Source organism: Pinus tabuliformis, chromosome 9 (genome assembly GCF_031772625.1).
Source record: "Pinus tabuliformis cultivar Carrire ecotype Pingquan chromosome 9, CPIR1, whole genome shotgun sequence".
NCBI classification, from domain to species: domain Eukaryota; kingdom Viridiplantae; phylum Streptophyta; class Pinopsida; order Pinales; family Pinaceae; genus Pinus; species Pinus tabuliformis.
In genome coordinates, this window is record NC_142307.1 from 1100613702 (window position 1) to 1100638644 (window position 24943).

At 39.2% G+C, this 24943-nt stretch overlaps 1 protein-coding gene across 1 annotated transcript in view; it reads left to right on the plus strand.

Moving 5' to 3' along the window:
* Window positions 1-24293, plus strand: part of LOC149152508 (uncharacterized) — a 106035-nt gene extending 81742 nt beyond the window's left edge. Inside the window, exon 2 of the transcript XR_016262854.1 lies at window positions 23804-24293. The gene's annotated coding sequence lies outside the window, so the exon portion shown is untranslated. The remainder of the gene's footprint in view (window positions 1-23803) is intronic.
* The last annotated feature ends 650 nt before the right edge of the window (window positions 24294-24943 follow it).

The following is a 24943-nucleotide window of genomic DNA, read 5'->3' on the forward strand; positions in this document are numbered from 1 at the left end:
GTTTCGGTCTTTTGGTAAATAGAAGTGGGAGCAGCTTGAGGCATCATCAACCGCAGGAATATACGTAGGTACTCTCATCAATTCTGTCAGTTAGCTTTGTAAAATTTTCTATAATTTTATCACAGGTTCATGATGATTTTAAGAAATCTTTACTATCTTTACAATAGCTGTTAAACTCTGTACAATCCTTAAATCAAATTCTGTATAGTCTTTACATTTTGGTATCAGAGGCAAGTTAAAACCCTTTCGACCTCATAGGCCCTATGCATCGTATAAATTTTCTGTTTACTCGGAATACAGCCCGCGGATTATGGAAGGATTCATTCACTGCATTCTTTTAACCGAAATCTGTTATCTTTTGGTTTTGTTGGTAGACACTTTGGGCTTTTCTTGCATAAACCTGTTTTTTTTTTTTCATTTTGGGCATTCTTTGCAATTGTCAAATGCTCTTCCTTTGCAGCGTCCACTATTCGTCTGGCCATTTCATTAAACTATAGCCTATGTCCCCATTTTCTGTGCATTTGACAGCAGGTCCCTCTTGATATATATACGCTGGTTACATCTCAAATTATCCCTTCTATGCGTTGATTCTTAAAGACTGTTGTCTAGCCCATCTGCACGTTTCCCACTTGTGATTTTCCTTCTCTATGCTGAATGGTACAAGCGGTCCCTTCTCTGCGATGGTTAAAACATCGCTATGCAAGCTGGTTCATATTTGTCGGAATGTATGTATGCTGGGCAAATATTTGCAAGACGCCACTGTGGTTTCAATGATGCGTGTGCTCCTACGAGAGAATATATATATCATATGTACAGTGTGTTGATTTTCCGGGAAGTTCAAAATATGTATTTACCATTTTGACTAAATGAGTTCTACATAATTAATTTTATATAATTATCGTTATTTTTAAAAAGCCAATGCATAAAATAATTTGGATTCTATAAAATTAATTGATATTAATTAAATATTGTTAAATGAATTTTTGGAAATTTAAAGTATACCTTTGTCATTTTATATTATAGGTTTAATTTAAGAATTTTATATAATTATTGAATTAAATGTGTATTTGGGGCTTGCGCTATATGGATTTTCATTTATTTAGTTTTATTTAATCAAAATTAATGTTTTAATAGTATCATTTATTTAATTTTTAAAATTGATATTTTGACTTTTATTTAAATTATATATATATAAATATAATATTGAAAATATTATTTAATACAGTTATTTTAGAGTTTTTTTTCCGAAGAAGAGAATTCGTAATTTCCATTAATCAGAAAATTACATGTTGTAGATGCTGAACGCATATGCTGTAGTGTGGGTAAACCACTTACAAAACAATACTTCAAGAGAAGTATGCAGAAGAGCCCTCAAACAGGGCAGCAAGAAGAAAGGATATGTAAACCCCAACAGGAGGATACCCCTACCCATCTCAAGCTAAAATAACAGAAAATAAAACAATAGCTCCTGAGGAATGTGCAGAAAGTTCGAAAAGGCCGCCAAGACAAGGAGGAGAGGCACGAAATGGTAGGGAGCAGCCAAGGTAGCCACACCCCCCCACCCCCTCAAACTCTCCTCCTGAAACCGAAGAAACCAGAGGAAGAAACCACCCATATATCCAAAGAAGCCAGAAGAAACCAACCAGAAACAGCCATTGACGAGACGGCACGAATCGGTGCAGAGACAGACTCCACACCTCAGATCCCTCAACGCTCCCAATAACTGCAGAGGTAAGCCAGCAAAAGGCCAAAAAAAGGATCCAACGCCTCAGCAAGGGAACCCATCAGGGCCCAACCAGAGCAGAGGCGATTCGGATCCGGGGGCAGAGGCGGCTAGGGCAGCCACCTCGCCCCCACGAAGAGAAACAAGAGGCCCAACAATGCCCCTGCCCCCGCACCGCGGCTCAACACAAACTTGGAGAGACCGCCAAAACAGAGTGTCTGAAGTTGAGCCGAAGTCCGCCGAAAACCAGAAGAATATGGACACACTCCGCCGCCTCCCAACTCAGTGCACAAAGCAAATCCGGAACTCTGCCTATGAAACCCAGAGACTAAGCAGAGCAGACCACCAACCCGGGATCGACAGACGAAGATGATGTATCAGAGTCGCGCTGAGGAAAGAAAGAAAAGCACGTCGCAAGGGAAGAGATCCGCAGGAGAGAGGGGAGCGGAGGCCGAAGTCGAAACCTCGCCACAGGCAACCGGAACCGCAGAACTTCAAACCCCACCAGATGCAGCGAGCCCCGGCACAGATATATCAAAGTAAACTTTGCCGCACGACGATGAGTCGAAGCACCAAGCGATGGCGGTAGAAGGGCGGCCGGAAACCGCACCAGAGGCAAGCCCTGCCGCCGCAGGCGCAATAGCAGCAACCAGAGTCGAATAGAAACCCTAGCGCTCCTCAAAAAAAGATCAATACAGTTATTTTAGAGTTAAAACCAAATCAACAAGATTTTTATTATTTTGTATTAAAGTGTAGTTTTGAGAATGTGAAGTGTTTTGACTTTAAAATGATAGTGAGTGCTTAACAAAATGGTTTTGATAATTTTAAGTCATATATTTTTAAGGGCTTTATTTGGTTTTAAAATGATTGAAGTTTTTAATTATTTAGTTAATATTATTAATTGAAATTATTAATTGTGATTTGATTTTATATATGTACTTCGAATTATTGTGTCATTGCCGTCACATTAAATTATTATATGTTATTTTCATAATTTAGATTCGGTTATATATTAATGTGATTTTTGTCAAAAAAAAAAAAACTGTTTAAATTAATTAGTAATGTAAAGTAATGATATTATCTATATCGTTTACTATAAATATTACATTTAAAAGAAAATAGATTAAAATTAGTCCACTAATAATAAAATGATTACATTACATAGTTAGGCTATGTTACAATGTTAAAAGAGGATTTATAAAGACTCATGCATTAGAAAAGTGTTGTTACGCATTAAGATAGGATTCCTTGCATTAGGACAAGGAGGTCGTGAGACCACCCTCCTTGATCTCGGTACCAGTAAGACCTGCCTAGTAGGTAAAAATAACAAAAAAGCTATACCCATTTGTAAATGTGAAATTGCAAAACTATATGTTAAATCTGAATGTATACCTCAAATTTTTACATGTATACAGGAAACATTACGATGGTAAGGACATATGAGCGACGACGACGTGATCGGGTAGCATCATTGTCATTAATGCCACCACCGTCGTCATCACCATCTCCATTGCCACCACCATCATCATCGCCTCCATCGAGACCATCATCAATACCGATCGCTCCAGCACCGGAGTTGACTGTGATAATGAACTCATTGGAAGCCTTATTGGAAACATTAAAAGGGTCAACAATGGCTAAGACCAAAGAAGAACCTCAACCCTTATCAAACAATTCAGCGGAACCAAAAAATCTTGAGTATAAAAGATCAAAGGAAGATATTTCTAGGGAGCTTCAGAAAATTAAACTCCCAGAATTTTCAGGAGGTCGAGCTGGAGAACGTGCTGAGGCATGGTTAGAAGGAATGAACAGATGTTTTAAATTAAGATAATACTCTTCTTTTGCAATAACAAAAATTACTGTATTTCAATTAAAGGAAAGTGCCTTGATTTGGTGGGGAAATCTGGAAAAACAACTACACTTCACAATGGATAATGTCCCTTGGGAATTGTTCAAGGAAAGATTCCGCGCGAAGTATTTACCTCCATATTTTCAAGAACAACAAGCCAGAGCCTTTCATACATTAGTTCAAGGTAATAAAACAGTGGAGGAATACGAGATAAGGTTTATGGAGCTTGTGAAATACATTCACTACTTAGATTCTGATGAACGTCAGGCTGAACGCTTCATATTTGGGTTAAATCCTCGCATCAGGGCTTTGGTGAGGATGTGGAAACCATCATCAATAGCTGAGGCGGTAGAATGTGGCCATTATGTAGAAGAACATCTAGGAATCAAAAAGGATGCTGGGCCAGCAGAACCTTTACAATCAGGGTTTTCAGGAAAGACTCCCCAAAATTTCTTTAGGGGAGGTAGCTCAAGACCACCTTATGGTAATAGATTTACCCCAAGAAATGTAGGAACAAGAGCTCCCATGGCAGTTAATACTATAGCCGCTAAATCATCAAACACAAGTCCATGGAAATCTCGTGGTACTGCTAATAGAGGAAGAAATTCGAGAGGAATCGGTATGAGAGGGCGAAGCTCTTTATCTAGAAACTCACAAAATGATTCAAGAGGACTGACCCAGGTTAATTGTTGGGGATGTGGAGGACCACATTTTCAACGTGATTGTCCAGAAACTTCATCAAGTATATTGCATAGGACTGGAAAGGAACCAATACCAAATACCCAAGGCAATCATAGAATTCATGCATTAGTCAACAACAATCAAGTAGCACATCAATCCACTGTAGTGGAATCTTCAGGTATTATTAATGGTATAAAACTCAAAATCTTATTTGATACTGGTGCCACAGATAGTTTCATTTCGTCATATGCATTAAACAAATGTGGGTTGGCAGCTCGCAGACAAAATGATTTCAGACAGGTAGAAATGGCCTCAGGAGAACTCCAATCCGTAGATTTAAGTGTGGATCAATGTAAAATTGACCTAGGGGCCTGTTCGACTAAATTGAAAGTTTATGTCACAACCTTAGGGACTTATGATCTTGTTATAGGTATGGATTGGCTAAAAGCTCATCAAGCGTGGGTAGACTGTTATGGGAAAAGAATTCTAGGTATAAATGATGAAGGAGAAGCAATCCAAATTCAAGGTATCAAGAGAAAAGTATCTTTACGCTACATATCAACAATGAAAATGAAGCGTTGCTTAAGAAAAGGCTGTCAGGCATATGTAATTCAAGAAGTAAGTAAAGAAAAAGGACCATCCTTAGAACAATATCCGGTATTAGCCGAATTTCCGGATGTATTTCCAAAGGAACTACCAAGATTACCCTCTGAAAGAAAGCTAGATCTCACAACAGAATTGAAACCTGGTACTCAACCAATTTCTAAAACACCTTATAGAATGACAGCTTCGAAACTTCAAGAATTACAAATTCAATTGAAGGAACTATTGGATATAGGACATATTCGACCTAGTATATCACCTTGGGGTGCTCTTGTAATTTTTGTCAAGAAGAAAGATGGATCCTTAAGATTATGCATAGATTATCGAGACTTGAATCGAGCTACAGTAAAGAATCGATATCCTATGCCTCGAATTGATGATCTCTTCGATCAAATGAAAGGAGCTGCTGTCTTTTCAAAAATTGATCTTCGATTAGGCTATCATCAGTTAAGGATTTCTGAAGGTGATATTTCTAAGACTGCGTTCCGAACACGCTTTGGACATTATGAATTTACTGTGGTACCATTTGGATTAACTAATGCACCAACAATATTTATGAATCTTATGAATAGTGTTTTCCGCAAATATCTTGATCAATTTGTACAAGTCTTTTTAGATGATATACTCATCTATTCCAAGAATGAGAAAGAGCATGAAGACCATTTACGGATAATGTTTTCCTGCCTTAGAAAACACCAGTTGTATGGAAAGTTATCCAAATGTTCGTTTTTTCAGGAAAAGATTCATTACTTAGGTCATATCATATCAGGTGAAGGGATCTCAGTAGACCCTGAGAAGGTAAAAGCAATCATGGAATGGCCAATACTGAAAAACGCACATGAAGTACAAAGCTTTATGGGTTTAGCCGGTTACTACTGAAGATTTGTGGAAGGATTCTCCAAAATTGCAAAGCCGATTACAACCCTTCAGCGTAAAGGTGTTAAGTATGAATGGACTAAGGAATGTAATAAAGCATTCTCTGAACTCAAAAGATTACTGACCAGTGCACCAATATTAAGAGTCCCTGATATGGACAAAGATTTTACGGTATGTACTGATGCATTCAAATATGGGTTAGGTGCAGTATTAATGCAGGATAGAGTAATAGCGTATGTCTCAAGAAAGTTAAAGCCTCATGAAGAACTTTACACTACTCACGATTTAGAGTTAGCCGCTGTAGTACTAGCTTTAAAGATTTGGAGACACTATCTAGTGGGGCGAAGTTTTACACTTAAAAGCGACCATCAAAGTCTACAATATTTGTTCACCCAAAGAGACTTAAATGCTAGACAAAGACGATGGAGTGATTTCCTAAGTGAATATGACTTTGGAATATCATATATTAAAAGAAAAAAAAATGTAGTAGCAGATGCTTTAAGCAGAAGACCACATATATTCTCCCTCCTACCTATCAAAGTAGACTTAAGGCAACGAGTGCTAGAACATCACATAAAAGATCGCTGGTATTTAAAAGTAAGATCTAATCTTGATAGTAAAAAGGCAAAAGAATCTAAGTTTGAAGGATATGAACTAGAAGATGATGGAATCTTACGATTTCATGGAAGCAATGTTTTAAAACTCCGACTCCGACTCGGCCGAGGGTCAACTCCGACTCGGTATTGACTTGGCTGGCTCGATTTCAATGACTCGGTCGTTGTAAAAAATACATTAAATATTTTTTCTTTATAAAAATACATAATTTTAAAGATTTTCATTCATGTTTCCAAACACACAACATTAGAATATAGATAAAAAACAACATATGATCAAAGTAGGCTCATGAATATATCCATTATATCAAAATGGCACCCAGTGCACTGTCTAATACATACACGATGATGATATAGAGATCAAAACAAAAACACATAACCAAGGAGGCTATAAATGGTCTCTACAACAAAATTCTGTGACCAGTACCACTGGCTATTGCTAGAGTTGCCAACATCATCTGGCTCAGTGTTACTTGGGAGCGGGAGCGAAAGTGGGGAGCGAGAGCGAAAACGGGAGCGGGAGCAACATTTTCAGAAGCTCCTGGTTTGGGAGCAAATCCCGGAGGAGTTCAACAACCAATGTCACTAACATCAAGGTACATAGAGGGATTGGTGCTCTTGATTAAATACGAGTTCCATACCCTAATACATGACAAAATTCAATGGAAACATTGCAATCCTCCAATCATGAAAGCCTGAAAAACTGATAAGTCTGCTGGATCTTGAATGAAATCTAAAATTCTACTTTCTCCATATGAAATCCAATGAGGCCGGAACCACTCTCAAACATCTTGAGTCATTTCATGGTAATGTTAAAAATTTAAGTAAAATGATGAAAATGAAGATTAAGGAGAATGTCACTTTTACTTTAAGAATTTAATATTACCATGAAATTTGAATAGTATATCAATACTAGGAGAGGGGAATGGAATCCAAATAGCACTTAACCAATTTAGAAAACACCTTGGAGTCCCCAACAATCAGCTAAATGTTAAAAAGTTAAAAAAATATTAGAAAAATCGCTGTTTTTTTGGGTGACTGGCCGGATTTAATGACTCAGCCGAGTAGATGCGGAAATGGCCGGGTTGACTGAGTCATGACTGACTCGGTCGAACTAGTTTTTCTGTCGGGTCATAAAATTCTTCAATGACTCGGATCAACTCGGCCGTTTCGGATTCGATTCGGCCGAATTTTAAAATAGTGCATGGAAGAATGTATATTCCTGATAATACGGATCTTCAAGATACCATCCTTAAGGAAGCCCACAGAGCAGTGTATTGTGCACATCCTGGAGTAAATAAAATGTACACGGATACCAAGAAACTCTTCTTCTGGTCGGGCATGAAACATGATATCGTTCAATTCGTTGCAAAATGTTTGGAATGTCAACAAGTAAAAGCAGATCATTGTCATCCAACGGGTCTTTTACAACCTCACGACATTCCTATGACCAAATGGGAGATTATTTCTATGGATTTTATCACTGGGCTACCTCTTACTTCTCAAAGACACAATGCTATTCTGGTGGTAGTGGATAAATTAACGAAAAGTGCCCATTTCATTCCCGTAAGAGATACTTACGAAGTTGCTGACTTAGCTCGAGTATTCATAAATGAAATTATCAGATTTCATGGAGTACCTAAGAAGATCATATCAGATAGAAATTCTCGATTCACTTCAAGATTCTGGACTTGCATGCAGTCAACCTTAGGAACCCAATTAAATTTGAGTACAACTTATCATCCTGAAAATGATGGGCAAACAGAAAGGGTAAATCAAGTACTTGAAGATATGTTGAGGATGTATGTTATGGATCAACAATTGCATTGGGAAAAGTATTTATCCTTAGTCGAATTTGCATACAATAATAGTTATCACAGTTCAATCGGAATGCCTCCATTTGAAGCATTATATGGCAGATCTTGCAGAACACCGTTAAGTTGGGACAAGTTAGAAGATCGAGTGATAGTAGAGCCAAAATTAATCCAAGAAATGGAGGAGCACGTAAAACAAATTAGACAACGATTAAAAGAAGCACAGGATAGACAAAGGAGTTATGCTGATGCTCACAGAACTGATAGGAAGTATGAGGTAGGGAATCAGGTTTTCATCCGCATCAAACCGAATAAAAGTACTATTCGATTCAGAAAAGGGACAAAGTTGTCACGTCGATTTATTGGACCATTTAAAGTCATGGAAAGAGTTGGACCTGTCACATATCGTCTTGCACTGCCACCTCATTTGCATAAAGTTCATAATGTATTTCATATATCTGTATTAAGGCATTACATAGCTGACCAATCTCATAACCTTCAATGGAAGGAACTGTAGGTATCAGACGAAGGAATCATATCGGTCGAATCATTACGTATACTGGAACGTAGGGTTTGACAGCTCAAGAATCGTCTGGTAGACCAAGTTAAGGTCTAGTGGGACAAATATAGTCCTGGATCAGCGATTTGGGAAGATACAGAGATCATATGTCAAAAATACCCCAACTTGTGTCAATTTTGAAGAACTTTAAACCATGTTTTGTATATATTTACTTTACTTTAAATCAGAAACTCAGAACCATTTTAGAATGACCATATATAAACATGAACTTTTATGACATGATATTTGTTTAATTCCGCTAGTACATGGATACCAAGACGGAATATGTTATTGATCTTACTCAATTTTAGTTATCAGGGTAAAGTTTAAATATTTGAGTAATTTTGCTGCTGATGAAAATTAAGATATTATAATTTTGTTTCATTTATGCATATCAATATGATTGATGAGATAGAAATCAAAGAATGATTACATTTTAATATGAAAGCTAATGACATGAATAGAATATGGCAAAGTATGTTATACTGTAGTTGACATGTATGAATTATACATAAGCTATTTGTTTTTGAATATGTTAATGCACATTTTATAAATGCATGGACAAGTGTTTATGATTGCAGATAATATCCGTTACCAAAATGACCACGTGATGATAGAAACTTCAGAACAATTAAGGCTCAATGAGATTCCATGATAGGGTATTAACCCTGATTCTACTGGGAGGGGTGGAGGTGTTACCCACCGTTTATCCTCTGAAACCTGGAGTCATGGGAGGACTGTGTGAGTCACGCTCCCCTAGACGTGTGATGATGACTGTCGGATGCCTACTGGGAATCAGGTCGATATAATCGATGCTGCCATCCTTAGAGTTTATGAATGGTTAGGTCAGTATAATTGACGCCATGGCATACTCCAGTGGAGGACAGATAGGATGGGAGCGAAAGAGATTAGGAAGGATAGGATGATTTTGTAATAGCTTGGGAACCTGGTTCGAGTACAGCATGACCATTAAAGTTATAAATCTAGAAGTATTCAAAACACCAATTTTATAGTGTTCTCACATTAAATAAGAATTTAATCTCGATATAAAACCCTAACGAGAATGTACTAATCACTAAAATAAGTATTGGTATACGATAAAACCCTAACTTTGGGACGAAGTTTTCTGAAGGAGGGGTGTATGTAATGACCCCTCTTTAATATAGAGAGCACAAGAATATTAGCGTGCATATGATGTATGCATATGATAGCTACATATGCATGTATCGCATGCGCTGCACTAGTATTTATATTCTAAAATTAACTATAAATGTTGAATATCATGACACACCTTCAAATAGAAGTTACCTTCACCCATCAACACGCATATTGCTTAATGCATCATAATTAATGAGCAAATACCAATGATATAAATTAAAAAAAAGTATAAAGTTAAAAGGGTTATAAAGAAATAGATGTAAAAATTAAGTTAATTTTTACATATGGTTATATAATTATATATCCTAGAATATTAATAAATTATTAAAATGATAAAGTAAATCAAAATAAAGTATTTAATATGAACCTAAGGCATTTAAATTAAACAAACAAAAATCCTAAATATAAGATAAATACACCTTTAAAGGAATATGACTCACGTACATAGAGGGAAAAGGTGTCACTACGATTGGAAGCGGTGGGATCGCTGGTGGAGAGAGCGGTCACTGCCAAGGAAGGCTACATATAGAGGTAGAAAGAGTTTTTAGGGGGATCTGAACCAGGAAAAAACCAAAAGAGGGGAGAAAGGAGGAAGAACGAAGAATCTGAGGACAGTGGGAAGGAGCCTTGCTTGTTTTGAGGTTTCTGGGCATGGGGGAACAATCTGCTTCAATTGAGAAGCTTACTGGATTGAGTATCGAGGTTATGCTCAGTTTGGCTGGGTGGTTTCGGTCTTTTGGTAACAGAAGTGGGAGGAGCTTGAGGCATCATCAACCGCAGGAATACAGGTAGGTACTCTCATCAATTCTGTCAGTTAGATTTGTAAAATTTTCTGTAATTTTATCATAGGTTCATGATGATTTTAAGAAATCTTTACTGTCTTTACAATAGCTGTTAAATTCTGTACAATCCTTAAATCAAATTTTGTATAGTCTTTACACAGCGTGATGATGAATGAAACAGTGGGCATGATAAATAATGAGCAGCATGATGATGAGAGCAGGAGCAGCTCAGTCATCGAGGTTCAACACATGTGACAGTACAGCATGGTGTCACACAGTTATGTGCAGCAAATGGATGAAAGGCAGCACTAAGATAGGTGAAGCCATCACCTTGGAGAATCAGTTGAAGCAGAATGTCTTCAACTGATTTCATCGTTATAGGAGATGATCTATACTTAGATCTAGATAAATCAAAGTGTTGACTTCTGTTGTAAATGTACTCTCTCTCTCTGCTGAACTTTGAAGAACATAAAAGAAGAATTGATCAAGGGTTTCCCCACATTGGGGTTTGTCCCTGGCTGGCGCCACATCTTGTGTGTCCTCTTGTCTTGGCTTGTCTTTTGCAATTTATATTTATGTTCTATCTGCAGTTTACCTTAATGCTGATGTGATTGCTAACTGTGAAAATTTAAATAAATTGCTCTAGCATAGAACATACATAAAATTAACAATTCGACCTCCCATATGACTTGAACTACTTCCGATCTCGACTGTCTAAGAGGACTGTGATTACTGCAGCATAAGTCCTGTATGTATGTCTCAAAACAGACCCCAAAAAAACAGATCTAAATAATGCCACAGACCTCGCTCTCCCTTTACTTCACTTCGCTGGCTCTAGGACTATCCTTTTTGACCCTTTCGCTGATCTTTGCATCACTTGCTGACTTCAGAACCTCACCAAAATTTTCTGCAGCAGTGACCCTAAAACAGTCCCAAACAGATCAGCCTATTGTTTTCCTCCTTCGCTTGGATAGAGAGACTTCTTATGAGATCTTCGCACTTCTTTCTCTGCCTCAGAACTTAACCGAATTGCAGACCACCGAAATCCTTCTTTGAAATTTTGTGCCTAAATGAAATCTGCACTGCCCTATTTATAGTTGTTGGAGCCTGTAATAAGCCGACATGACTTGGAGATGAACCGACATGTCTTCTGGAGAGATATTATTATTTCTTTTGCAACCGACTTGAAGGAGGTGACTTTGTCTTGGTCTTGGAGGGCTTTCTAACTTATTTAAGGACTTATATAAATATCTAACATGCCCAAGAAGGGTCCTTCATACATGACATAGACTCAAATTGACTTTTATGACTAGATGACAAAACCTAAAGGCTCATGATGGGAGCCATCACTAAAATAAAATTCCTTGCTCATGAAACCCATGAGACAAGCATTACAATAATAATTTTATTTTTCTTCTTTTCATCAATTACATAAATTCACAATTGTACATGTCATTATGAAGACCAAACCTATTTACACTTTTCAGCATGTTTGAATTAAAAAAAAAAAATCATCTATTCCCATCAGGTTGTGAGCACCTTTCTTTGCAGTCATCTTGTTTGAAAAACAAGGTTTGAAGATTGATCCTTGGATGCAGAATTGAAGTCATCGCAAGTCAAATCTCTCAAACAGTTTCTCAGTATTGTAAAGTTGCTATCATAATTATTGTAGGAGCTCCTTGAGTGAAGAGCCTTTCAATCTGTCAAAAGGCTTCTTCCTATATGTAATTCTCATTAATAGAAAGTAATTTTTTGTGGAGCTTGGGACTTAGATCCCTTGGCATCCTCCATCTCCTTATTAAAAGGGAGAACTAACCAACTTGCTAACTAACTTAGATTCAGTCATTAATTTGCATTTGCATCCTTAAAACTAATTCTGTTTCATCCTAAATGCATTTCTAACTTGCATTTCTTTTCCTTGCTACTTGATCAAATTGCATTTGAATACTTATTGTCTTGTTTCATTTGCAAGCAAAGATTTTAAGTAGTCTTTCTAATCACTGTTAACAATCTCATCTGCCATATCTAAATTGGATTATCGTTTTAAATCTCTACTTGTTTTTCTTGTCTAAGATAAGTGAAGATTATCTTAAGAAACACTTCAGCTAAAGGCACTTGAGTTGTTAGGCTTATCTAATTGCCATCTCTGGTTTCATTGAGGAATCATTTCATGCTTCATTGAAGACATTTTGTTTTAAGTGCTTATTAATACATTGTGGCATATGACATTATTGTATCTCATTGAAACCATCTAATCTCACTGTCATTTGTTGCTTAGATTTTAGATTTACATCCTAAAATTCACCTCCAAGCCTAAGCTTGGTCGTATAGAAAGTTTTAGGGCCACCTTCTTCATCTAATTTGTGAAGTTTAGACCCCCACTTTTAGTTAACATGATGACCTTGCAGTTGTCAGTGATCCAGGTGGATATTGGTGGCCATTCGCCAAGTCCACTTGGACCCCCACCATTGTTTCTTTCAGCTTTTCAGTTTCCTTAATTATAGCACAATTTACTATTTTTAGCAGTTTTTTCGGGTCCTGAACTTTCGAAGCCATTTTGAGGCTCTAAACGACGTTTTTTGGGAAAACTGGGAGCAACATGGGTCCATGGACCGATGTTGCTCTTCCCAAAGTTGTAGTTCTCAAATAGATATTTCTAAAGAGATATTGTGTGCGTCAAATGGAGATCGTATGCCAAAGCTACGACCCTGGGAAGTTGATGTACGAATTTACCCAAATGGGGCCCACAGTTTGGCGTTTCATCTTCTAGGGTTAGGTTTTTGGATGTTTAGGGTTTTCCATTGTTTCTCAACAATAAATAGGCCTTCGAGCCTCATTATAACACAGTTCAAAGGCATGTAGCTGCCACATCTCTTCTTGGAGATAAGCTACTATCGCCCTAGCTAGTTTATTTCCATTTCTGTTTGTAAGCATATTTTAGTATTTTACAGTAATAAATGAAGTATTATTTCTGTTGCATCTCTATATGTATGGTTATATTTGTAATTTGTTGCGTTCCTGTTTAAAGCCGGATCAGTGGTATCAGAGTGGTCTGCTATTTCTTTGTCTTTCTTTGCATGCCCCCAATGAGGTCGGGATATAAGGAGTTAAGGCTTGAACTGGTCGAACCTTTACAAGACCAGCCTCGCAAATCCTGATGGCCTCCCCTAGCGGATGAAAAAAAAGATGAGAGGGCAGGAGATTCTATCAAAATCTTGCTCGAAGAGGCCCTCGAGTGATAAAGGAACGCAATGATGGACAACTTTGCCCAGATCCTTCAGCGGCTACCCAGGGGTGACACATCTACTTCCAGCAGCTACTCTGGAAGCGCCACACCCTTTAAGGTACAAGTTAACTTTGACATTCCCATATTTGAGGGTCAGATAGATGCAGACGCCGTAGATAAATGGTTAAATCTGCTAGAAGGGTATTTTTCTGTTCATGATTTTTCCGGCCGGGAAAAGATTACTTTCGCTCTTCTCAAAGTCGCCCCCCACGTCAAGGACTGGTGGGAAACCTACTGTGAGTAGAAGGATGAAAGTACGGCATCACTGTTTTCAGCCGTACCCACTTGGAATTTATTCCAGACTGCCATCAAGGAGCAGTACTACCCTGTCGGAAGCTATGAGGACCAATACATAAAGTGGACCATGTTGCGGCAAGGAAGGGACCAAGACGTGCCGAAGTTTACCAATATTTTCCATACCCTTTGCACAAAGTTGGGTATCAAGGATTTGGAGCAGCATTTGGTACTCAAATACCGCGGCTGCCTGCACAGGTACATCCAGGAAGAAATAGAATTCCTAAACATCTCCTCGCTCGGCACGACATACCGATATGCCGTCAAGATTGAGCAAAAGTTTAAACAAAAGAAGCGAGACTTTGGATCTGCGAATCCAAAGCAAGGGAAAGGTGCCCCCAAACCGCATAACAAAGGATAAAGCCAAGGCGGGGCGGCCCAAGACAACCCGCCAAAGCTGCAAGCGAAGAACAGTGCTGCGAAGCCGAAAAAGGACACAGGAAAGTGGTGTGAGTTCCATAAGAGCTCCACTCACAACACAAGTGAGTGTTGGGCCAAGCAGTCACTGGTGGCCGAGCTAAAGGTTTCAGAATCAGATACATGTTCCGATGAGTCAGAACCCGACAAGGGGAATGACAAAGGGAAGTAGATTATCGACGCGGATCCCAACGCCACCGTTGCCACCACGAAGATCCAGAAGGAGGAACTCGAAGATCCATAAGGAGGAACCCGAAGATCCGGAGGAGGAGGAGCGTCTCTTCCACTCCCAAATGTGGGTAAAGGGCTCCCTGCTATAGTTCATTGTCGACAACGGGAGCCAAAAGAACCTCATTTTGGCAGAGGTTGTGAAGCGGCTGGGCTTACCGACCACAACACATCCACAACCGTACACCATCGGGTGGCTTCACCAAGGACGAGATCTTCACGTGAGCCAATAGTGTCACCTTCCATACAACATCAAGCCCTTCACGGATGAGGTATTGTGTGACGTTGCTCCCCTTGATGTTTGTGATGTATTATTAGGACAACCATACTTGTGGAAGTGACATGCTGTGTATGAATCAAGGCCCCATGCTGTTATTGTTACTTTGGGAAATAAGTTGTATAGGATACCGGAGGTAGCACCGCCTACTGCCATCTCTTTGGTTACTGCAAAACAGTGCAGTAAGCTCGTTTCCAAAACCGGGAAATTTGTTTTCCTGATGATACGCCCTCAAAGAAAGAAGAAGACGGTGGCCATGACCTCCAGACAGGGCCCCTTCGCACGAAAACTACAGATGGACAAGGTCGTGGAGGAGTACGAGGACATCTTCACCTCCCCTACAGGGGTTCCTCTGCACTGTCAGGTCAAGCAGTCCATCGATCTGACTCCAGGTCCGCCGCTGCCCAATGGACCAATGTATCGACGCTCCGTTCTGGAGAACGATGAAACCAAGAGGCAGATTCAGGAGCTGCTGCAGAAAGGTCACATCCGTCCAAATTCATTGCCCTGTGGGAGCCCGATCGTGTTGGTACAGAAGAAGGATGTGACTTGGAGACTCTGTATTGACTATCGGGCACTGAACAAGATCATTGTCCGTAATAGGTACTCGATCCCACGGATTGATGACCTCCTGGACCAACTGAAGGGGGCAAAATATTTCAGGAAGATCGATTTGAAATCAAGATATCACCAGGTACCAATCGAATCCTCCGATGTGTGGAAGACTGCCTTCAAAGCCAAGGAGGGCCTTTTCGAATGGTTGGTTATGCCTTTCGGATTGGCGAATGCTCCTGCATCCTTCATGAGGCTAATGGATGATCTTGCGGCCATTCACCAACTCATTTGTAGTGGTATACTTGGATGACATCCTGATCTTCAACCAGAGTTGGGAAGAGCACCTCCACCACATCCGACAGGTCCTCCAAACACTGCGGCAACACAAGTTATGTGCCAATTTGGAGAAATGCACTTTTGGCATGACCCAGGTTCAGTGTCTGGGATACATTATTGATGAACGGGGGGTGCATGTGGATCTAGCCAAGATCCAAGTCGTTCGGGATTGGCTATCTCCAACCACTTTGTCAGAGCTCCGCAGCTTTCTAGGTCTTGCCAACTTTTACCGCAGGTTCGTGTTGGGATTTTCTCATATCACTTGGCCCTTGAGTCAAGTCACCAAGGGAGGAGCAAAAGCAAAATTCTTTTGGTTTGAATCCCAACATAAGGCATTCATAGAGTTGAAAGATCGCCTCTGCTTAGCACCAATGCTCGCATTACTAGACTTGCAACAACCATTTGAGGTTGAGACAAATGCCTCTGACTATGCTATTGGGGCAGTCCTTACTCAACACAGGCATCCAGTGGCATATCACAGTGAGACACTTTCAAACACAGTCCGGAAGTATCCCACTTATGACAAAGAGATGTATTCCATTGTGCAGGCCTGCCGACAATGGAAGCATTACATTTTGGGGAAAGAAACCCTGCAGTTCATATAGACCCAAGGGAAATTGCAGAATGATCGTCATCAAAAGTGGTCCACATACCTGCAATAGTTCCATTTGAATATCAAGTATAAGAAGGGCAACACCAATAATGTTGCAGATTGCCTCAGTCGACCACCGATCATGGCGTTAACCACCGTGCTCAACTCTTGTGGGCATGAGACTTCTGATTGGCCACTTCTCTACAAAAGCGACCTAGAATTTGGCCACACATACCATACACTCTTGGAGGGTTAGCATGTTCTAGATTTTCACTTCCAGGATGCCTTGTTATGCCACCTGGGTCACCTTTGTGTTCCTTCAAGCGAGCGTGCCAAGATGATTTGGGAAGCACACTATAGTCGGGCTGCTGGGCATTTCAGGGTTGAGAAAACGGTGGCAGTACTACAAAAGTATTTCTATTGGTCGAATCTTCGATAGGATGTCGGGAAGTACATCAAATCATGCACTGCCTGCGCCATTGCCAAACCGACCATCAAGAAGCAAGGCCTCTATACCCCGCTGCCTACCCCTAATCGACCATGGGAATCCATCTCCATGGATTACATGTCAGACTTTCTTTCTACTAAGCATGGAAACGACTGTGTTTTTGTGGTCGTTGACAGGTTCTCGAAGATGGCCATTATGGCGGCCTGCAAGAAGAATATCACAACAGAAGCCACTGCTAAACTCTTATTTGAACGAGTGTGGGTACACTTTGGGATCCCACAGTCTATCATCTCAAATTGCGACAAGTTCCTCAGTACATTTTGGTATAGTCTTTGGTTGATGCTGGACACCAAGATCACTAAGTCCACAACTTTCCATCCCCAAACTAATGGCCAGACAGAGGTCGTCAATAGGATGATCGTACACATTCTACGCATGTACAACTCAAAGCATCCACGTACATGGGATGAGAGCCTCCCCTATGTCCAACACAGCTATAACTGGGCTCTCCACAGCTCGACTGGCCAGAGCCCTTTTCAGGTGGGCTTGGGATTCCAGCCACTATGTCCCATTGATGTGGCCATGCCATTTGCACCTATTCACGCAGATTCGGCTCATGTCCAGTCTGAAACAGATAAGGCAAACAACTTCATTGAGCACATCCAACATATTTGCCAGTAGGTCTACGACATTCTAGAGAAATCAAATGCCAAGTACAAACAACGACATGATCAACATCAGGTGCCACACAAGTTTTAGGTGGGCGACAAAGTCTGGTTGCATTTGCAAAAGGAACACCTTACCGGAGCCTATCGGAAACGCAGACCACTCCGATATGGTCCTTACACCATTACCAAGGCTGTGGGAGACAATGCATTTGAGCTCAACATTCCCCCATTCCTTGGTCTGCATCCAGTGTTCAATGTGGACCGCCTTCGGCCATACTTTTCACCATTACTAGACACGTCCGACATTGCAGAACAACTCACACCCGCAGAGTTAAATCCAGATTGCATGGAACAAGCTGCAACTGATCGGATCATGGACACACAGATCAAGCACACTCGCCAGCAGAATATCCAACTGTATCGAGTTGTCAAAGCAGGCCAACTCCTTCACTAGGGCAAGTGGCTCACCAGGGACCAAGTTCAGCAGAAGTTTCCTCATCTCATGAAGGAACTCAACGCAAAGGGACCATTGCTTCCTAAGGGGGGAGGAATGATCGAGGTGGATATTGGTGGTCACCCGCCAAGTCCACTTGGACCCCCACCAGTGTTTCTTTCAGCTTTCCAGTTTCCTTAATTATAACATAGTTTACTATTTTTAGCAGTTTTTCGGGTCCTGAACTTCCGAAGCCATTTTGAGGCCCTAAACGCCTTTTTTGGGAAAACTGGGAGCAACATGGGTCAATGGACCGATGTTGCTCTTCCCAAAGTTGTAGTTCTTGGATAGATCTTTCTAACGAGATATTGTGCGCGTCAAACAGAGATCGTATGCCAAATTTACGACCCCGAGAAGTTGATGTACCAATTTACCCAAACAAGGCCCACAGTTTGGCGTTTCATCTTCTAGGGTTAGGTTTTTGGATGTTTAGGGTTTTCCATTGTTTCTCAACAATAAATAGGCCTTCGAGCCTCATTGTAACACAGTTCAGAGGTATGTAGCCGCCACATCTCTTCTCAGCGATAAGCTACCATCGCCCTAGCTAGTTTATTTCCATTTCTGTTTGTAAGCATATTTCAGTATTTTACAGTAATGAAATGAAGTATTATTTTTGTTGCATCTCTATATGTATGGTTATATATGTAATTTGTTTCGTTCCTGTTTAAATCCGGATCAGTCAGGGCCATAGACCTTGCAGCGTCGGAGGCACTCGGGTGGTTAGAACTCCAGGGAAGGTATCGTTGATATAGCCTTTGCTATCTTTCCTTGGGTTTCTCTCCACAACTGACATTTGAGACTAGCTTCAAAACAACTAAGGAGAGGGTTTCATCTAGATTAGGCATTTTAATTAAAATCAACCAAGATTTTGCACTCCACCTAGTTTAGTTTTGCATTTCATCCTCCTAATTTTTCATCTATTGTGGCATAGCTATCATTGTGGGCATTATATCTCCCTTGCAATATTGTATCATTGTCCTTGTACTCATCTTTGGTTATATTACTCATTGCCTATTTACTTTGTCATTCTTATCTTGAGCATTTACTTGAAAGTACAAACTATTTCTGTTCTGCAAGCTATATAATTTATCTGCTCATATTTGATTTTGTATCATTTCTAACACTACTTGCAACATTGTTATTTTTGTGACTTGGAGTATCTACTTCCTTGCAAGTACTTTCATTCACATTGAGCATTATTAAAGGCACTGGTCTACCACATTTATATCTTATATCTGCTTTATTGATCTCAATTGCATTTATATACATTGCCCATAAACTCTTACACTTGCTTTAATTAATAATCAAGTTACACTAATAATAATTGTCTTGCCCTTAAATCTCCTAGACTTGTTGCTTCAACAAGTTTTCCTTCATTTATCATCCTTAGGGAATAGCCCCCTTGACTTAGCTAGGAGAGAGTCTAAACAAAGTGAATATGGATTTAGAGTGACAACCCCTGTTTTGAGCGTTGCGCCTTAGGTGTACACTTTAGGCGACAACAAGACCCATGAGAATGCTAAGACAAGGTGCCACAAGGGCACCACATCACCCTCTACCATGTCACGCGCCTCATCATCACATGGACCTCCCACATTTTCCAACCCCTTCTTTGCGCGCTTTTCATGTTATAAGGGAATTCAAAGTTTTCCATTCATCGCTTTGTGTTGTGGGCGTTCAACCGGACCCATTGCACCAAGTCACCCCGTGAATAAAATTCTGGGATTTTTCAATGGGGTTCCCCTTGAAAGCTCCAAGGAGAGAGTTCCAGGTTTATTTGACAGCCATAAGCACTTACCCTTCAATGGCCCGAATTTCTCCAATATAAGTGCTTGATCTTTGCGCCTAGTCACAGTATCGAATTGGGGTTTACGCCATTTCCTTCCGAAGTCCTATGCTTCAGTCTTAAGGATTCCAGCCCCGCGTTTGGTAACTTTTAATGCACGTATAAGGGTCTTCATCCAAGCCTCCAACGCATATTTTATAGATATATAAGGGTATCTGTTAGCCCTTCTGGGCTATCCCTCCTGGGCTTTATGTAAGTAGTCAACCCAATTCAGCGTGTCGCTTGCAAAACAAATATATATATATATATATATATATATATATATACTCAAGGCTATCTCTCCTGAGCTTATGGGTAGATATCAACCCGATAGCCAAGACATTTTAACACAAGTATTCATGTGACTAACAAAGATTGATCTATCTCTTCATACATAGGCCATTTAGATCAATTGCAGGCTTAGGATGGATACACGAATAAACCATTCCTAAGAAAACATTCAAGGAGCTCTTTTATACAAGAAATCACATTCCTTATTGTTAATCTGAACAATTCATCAACACAGTGGCCAAATATTCAAACATTTCAATTCAATTAATTAATCATTAACAAAGATTCCCATCTCCTCGTGCTCAGGCAATCCTAGGTTAATTTCAAGCTCATTAATATCCACAAGATTTGAACCATTCCTTAAAATCTTTACACAAGATATTGATATTCCTCATTCAGCAAGAAAACAACACTCCTCAACATTATCATGACTTTATTTCAGCGCAATAAACAGAGACATGATAGTCACATGCACAAAGACATAAAAGAATACTTATCTTATAAGAGATCTGGCCATTGAGATTGGGACTTTAGCTCTCCACCCAACCTTAGGCAAGCTACAACCACACTTTCTTGTAGCTGTCACCCCTGACCTTGATTCCAGTGCTTGAGGTGGAGTGCTTTTGAGAGGAAACTTAACCAATATTGATCGCTGAAACAGGATGTCACAAGGTTACTCTTCCTTCATCCACTAGCTACACAAGCTTCCACTTGGTCTTTCTAGAATTTTCAGACATGATTAACATCCATGCTAGGATACCACAGTACAATACTACAAAGAGTCTCAGCTCTCTTTCAGGAGAAGAGAGTCTACATCAAGGGAAGGTTCATCAGTGGATAAGCTACTGATGAGTAAGAGATCACCTCTCCAGGTACTTCATCAGTGAGTAAGCATCGAAGCTTCAACCCCAAGACAACTCCTGGTGGTTCATCAGCCCTAAAAAGTACTCGCGTCTCTTCCCAATCTAGTAGGTTCATCAATCCACAAGCTTCCAGTGGGTTCTTCAGCCTTTAGGCAAGTCATTACTCTCTATAATATTTCACCCAGCAAGCCTCTCAAGGTTTCCTTTGTTGGTTCATCTTTTTCCAGAGCTTGATCACTATGATTCTGATCGCTGCCACGACACCTCTGACCCTTGGAGGACATCCTTCCAGTGCTCACCACTATGTGTTCTTCCACTACACAAGCACAAATTAGTTCTCTCTGCATCCCTGACTGTTTTTGTGCCCGCTCAATAGACTAACTGTCTGCTTTTTTCGAGGTTCCACACAGGTCAACTGCCTTGGACAACGCAAACCATTCCTTCTTTAATTTTTTTTTCATTTGTTTCTTGTTTATAGAGCTAAGAGACACAGGGGCTTGTCCTTTTCTTATTTATTGCAGTCAACCCATTAAATATCTCAGCCAACCCATGGTTGATACATTTGAAATCACCAATTCCTCAAGCAATCTCCCTCCCCAAGCAACTGGAATCCGTGTCCCTTGTTCTCAACCTTTTTGAATAATTACAATTATTTACAATGAGGGAATATTAACCAGGGGCTGTCACACTTGGGATTCAGCAAATATTCATGAATCTACCTAGGATAGAGACTAAACACTATGGAAAATATAAAAAGTAAGAAAATTAAATGTTTTTAAGATTATACGTGAGATTACACCGATCTTAATGCAAATGCTTTGTATAAAATGCAAGAATCACATCTCCAAACATAACTGAGAATATCATGATTCACAATCAAGTTCAACCATCAAAATACATATTGATTATGAATTGTCCTAGATATGGATCAAAATCCCAGTAGTAGGTCAAATGCATAGTGAAAATGATAGCTGCTGTGTTTGAAGTTTGAAACCCTAGTCCCAAAACCTTCTCATTTCTCCGAAAAATCTCTAGGTAAAATGGTTAAGCATAGTAAAAATGAGAGAAAAAATCCCTTTAATAGGCTTTTGGACTTTTGGATTATTGACTAACTCAACAAGTTATTGAATACTTGGTGGTTTTTCAATGATTTGACAAGTGTTTTGAGGGAAGGGGAGTTACTGGGCCCGTATTGGACCTATTGGTTTGGTGCTGGACCAACTTGTTTCCCTTGTGAGTCAGCCAGATTTGCCAAGCCCCATGTTGATTCGCTGAGTCCTGTTACCCTGTCTTTTATAGAGTGATTCCTCTTTTACTAATCCTCCTAGATGGATCCTTACTGAGATTGATTTGAGGGCAGAAGTCTACTCAGATGTAATCTCTAGCCCTATTGAATGATTTCATTCGGGCTTCTCAATGGTCTCAGGACACCACCTAATTTGAAAAAGATACTAAGGTTATTGAGGCTTGCATTCAGATTGATTTGATTATCTGTCCCAGGTGTCTGATTGGGATATCTCTCTTCCAAAGTCAGCTTTTCAATTTGAGTTCTCTATGATTTCCTCAAAATCCAATTCTATACTTACCTCGTTTTTCAACGAGACAACCTGATTAGCCATCCAAGCTACCAACTTGTTGGCGTTCCTTTTAATAAGCTGGAATTTGTCTGAGCTGAAATGTTGCTTTATTTTAAGCACCATTTGGCACTCCCTCTTAGTTCCCATGACTTGCTAATTGCCTTCTTGTTGATAAGATCTATGAGGACTTTGGGATCTCCTTCAATAATGATATTACTAGCCCCAATTCTCGTTGCTTATATGAATCTTGAAATAAACCCTTGTCTCTCCAAATTATTTGTTCCTTCTCCAAGGTATTTGTAGAAGACCAACTTGATTTTACCTTGTCAGTTTTCGATTCCACCCCCTTTCCCTTATATCCCTGGGTTCTGTTTTGAGGTGTTGTCAAAATTAACCTTGTAACACCCAGGGTCATGAGATCTCCATTGATTGATTAGTTGGAGGTTTTCACTGGTCAGGACTGGGCTTAATTATTCATATACGTACTTAAACACACACAGTGATTGATATTAAACAAAGTTGTGTTGTCAATTTATTGACTAATATTTAATTAGTTTTGTTTATTATGAACCCTTACTAGTTACAGATTAAATCATATCATATATGTTTTTACTGGTGAGTATGATCATAATTTGATCATTAGTTGTATATTTTTTTATGGATCTATAATTGACACCATTTGTGAGAAATAGGTGGACATATCCGCAATTTAACGAAGAGATCTGATATGCTCCAAATTATTAGTGTCTATTTAGTTATTAGTACATTTGTTATTAATCTATGCTTGCTTGAGTTGATCAAACAATTTAGTTGATTTTGCTCCTTTTTCAATATGGGCCTAATAATGTGTGATTACGTTAAATAATGGTTTTTGTATATATTTATATCCTTACATCACTTTCTTGCTCTTATAATTGTAAAATTTCAACTGCTTTTTTATCTTTTCAGTTAAGGTTTCAGGTGCATGTTTTTGATCTACTTTACGTATATGTAGGTCTTCAAGGTTATGTCAATGCTCCTTTTCGTGTGCTTCGTGTTGTGAGAGCAACAGTGGACATCCAAGACATTTGACTTTATAAATTAACATGTTGGAGATTTTCTCAAGGCAAGTCTCAGTGTATTTGGATAACATCCTATCTGTATTCTTAGTTTGGGTCATCATCATGCTGTCTTGTGAGTTTTGGAGAAAGAAATTGAACATCGTGCCGCTTAAATTTTTGGTTTTGGATTTTTCACATTGTGGTGGAAGAAAGATTATTTGCAAAATTCAAGATGTTTCCTTTTTGTAGAAACTATGCACAAATTATCTCCATAACCATCTCTGAGCTCCACTAGCGCATAACAATTTAGCAAAACATAAGCAACCCAAACGAATAGAAGCAAGCCTAACACAAGATTTAAAGGTGGAGCATATGCTCGAACATTTAGCTTCAAGTTCAAAAATAACACTCGTAAATAATAATATCCATGTGAGTATTTCATAATCTCTTATCTCATGTAGATGATGGAAATGAGCACTCTTTTTGTATAAAGCTAACCTTTCTAGAGCATCCACTAAAATACAATAAAATTTTGTGCATTGACATAAATAACTTCCTCAATTAGTCTCATGAGTTCATACTAGAGGACGTTATGGGGCAATAATGATTTAATCAACTCCTCCAAGATGATATTAAGGATTACATCCAAAGTTATATCACATAAGTTACCACTAGGGATATTACACATCCTAACACTTTTGTAATATACTTCTGCTATTACGCTTGTACTGTTTATTGCAAAATTATACATTAATTTTCTGTTTAGTTATTACATTTGAGCATTTGATGATTATTTTTTTAAACTTCCTTATGTGGTGGTGATTGGGTTATCGGATGTTTCAAGTTTGTTTTGCAAGAACTTCTTCTGAAATAATATTTGCCTCTTATTGGTTTGTATTCCTTTTCTTTTATGCGGTAAAAGGAAACAAAAAGGATATTTTTATTAGTACCTATATATAGCTTTATAATGACACCCCTGCGATACCCTTAGGTGTTGCTTTTCAAAAACAAACTGCGGATATCTTCTACAGCCAACTGATATTACTTAGTTTCCTTGATACTACACTTATACATACAAAACGATTGCTGATAAA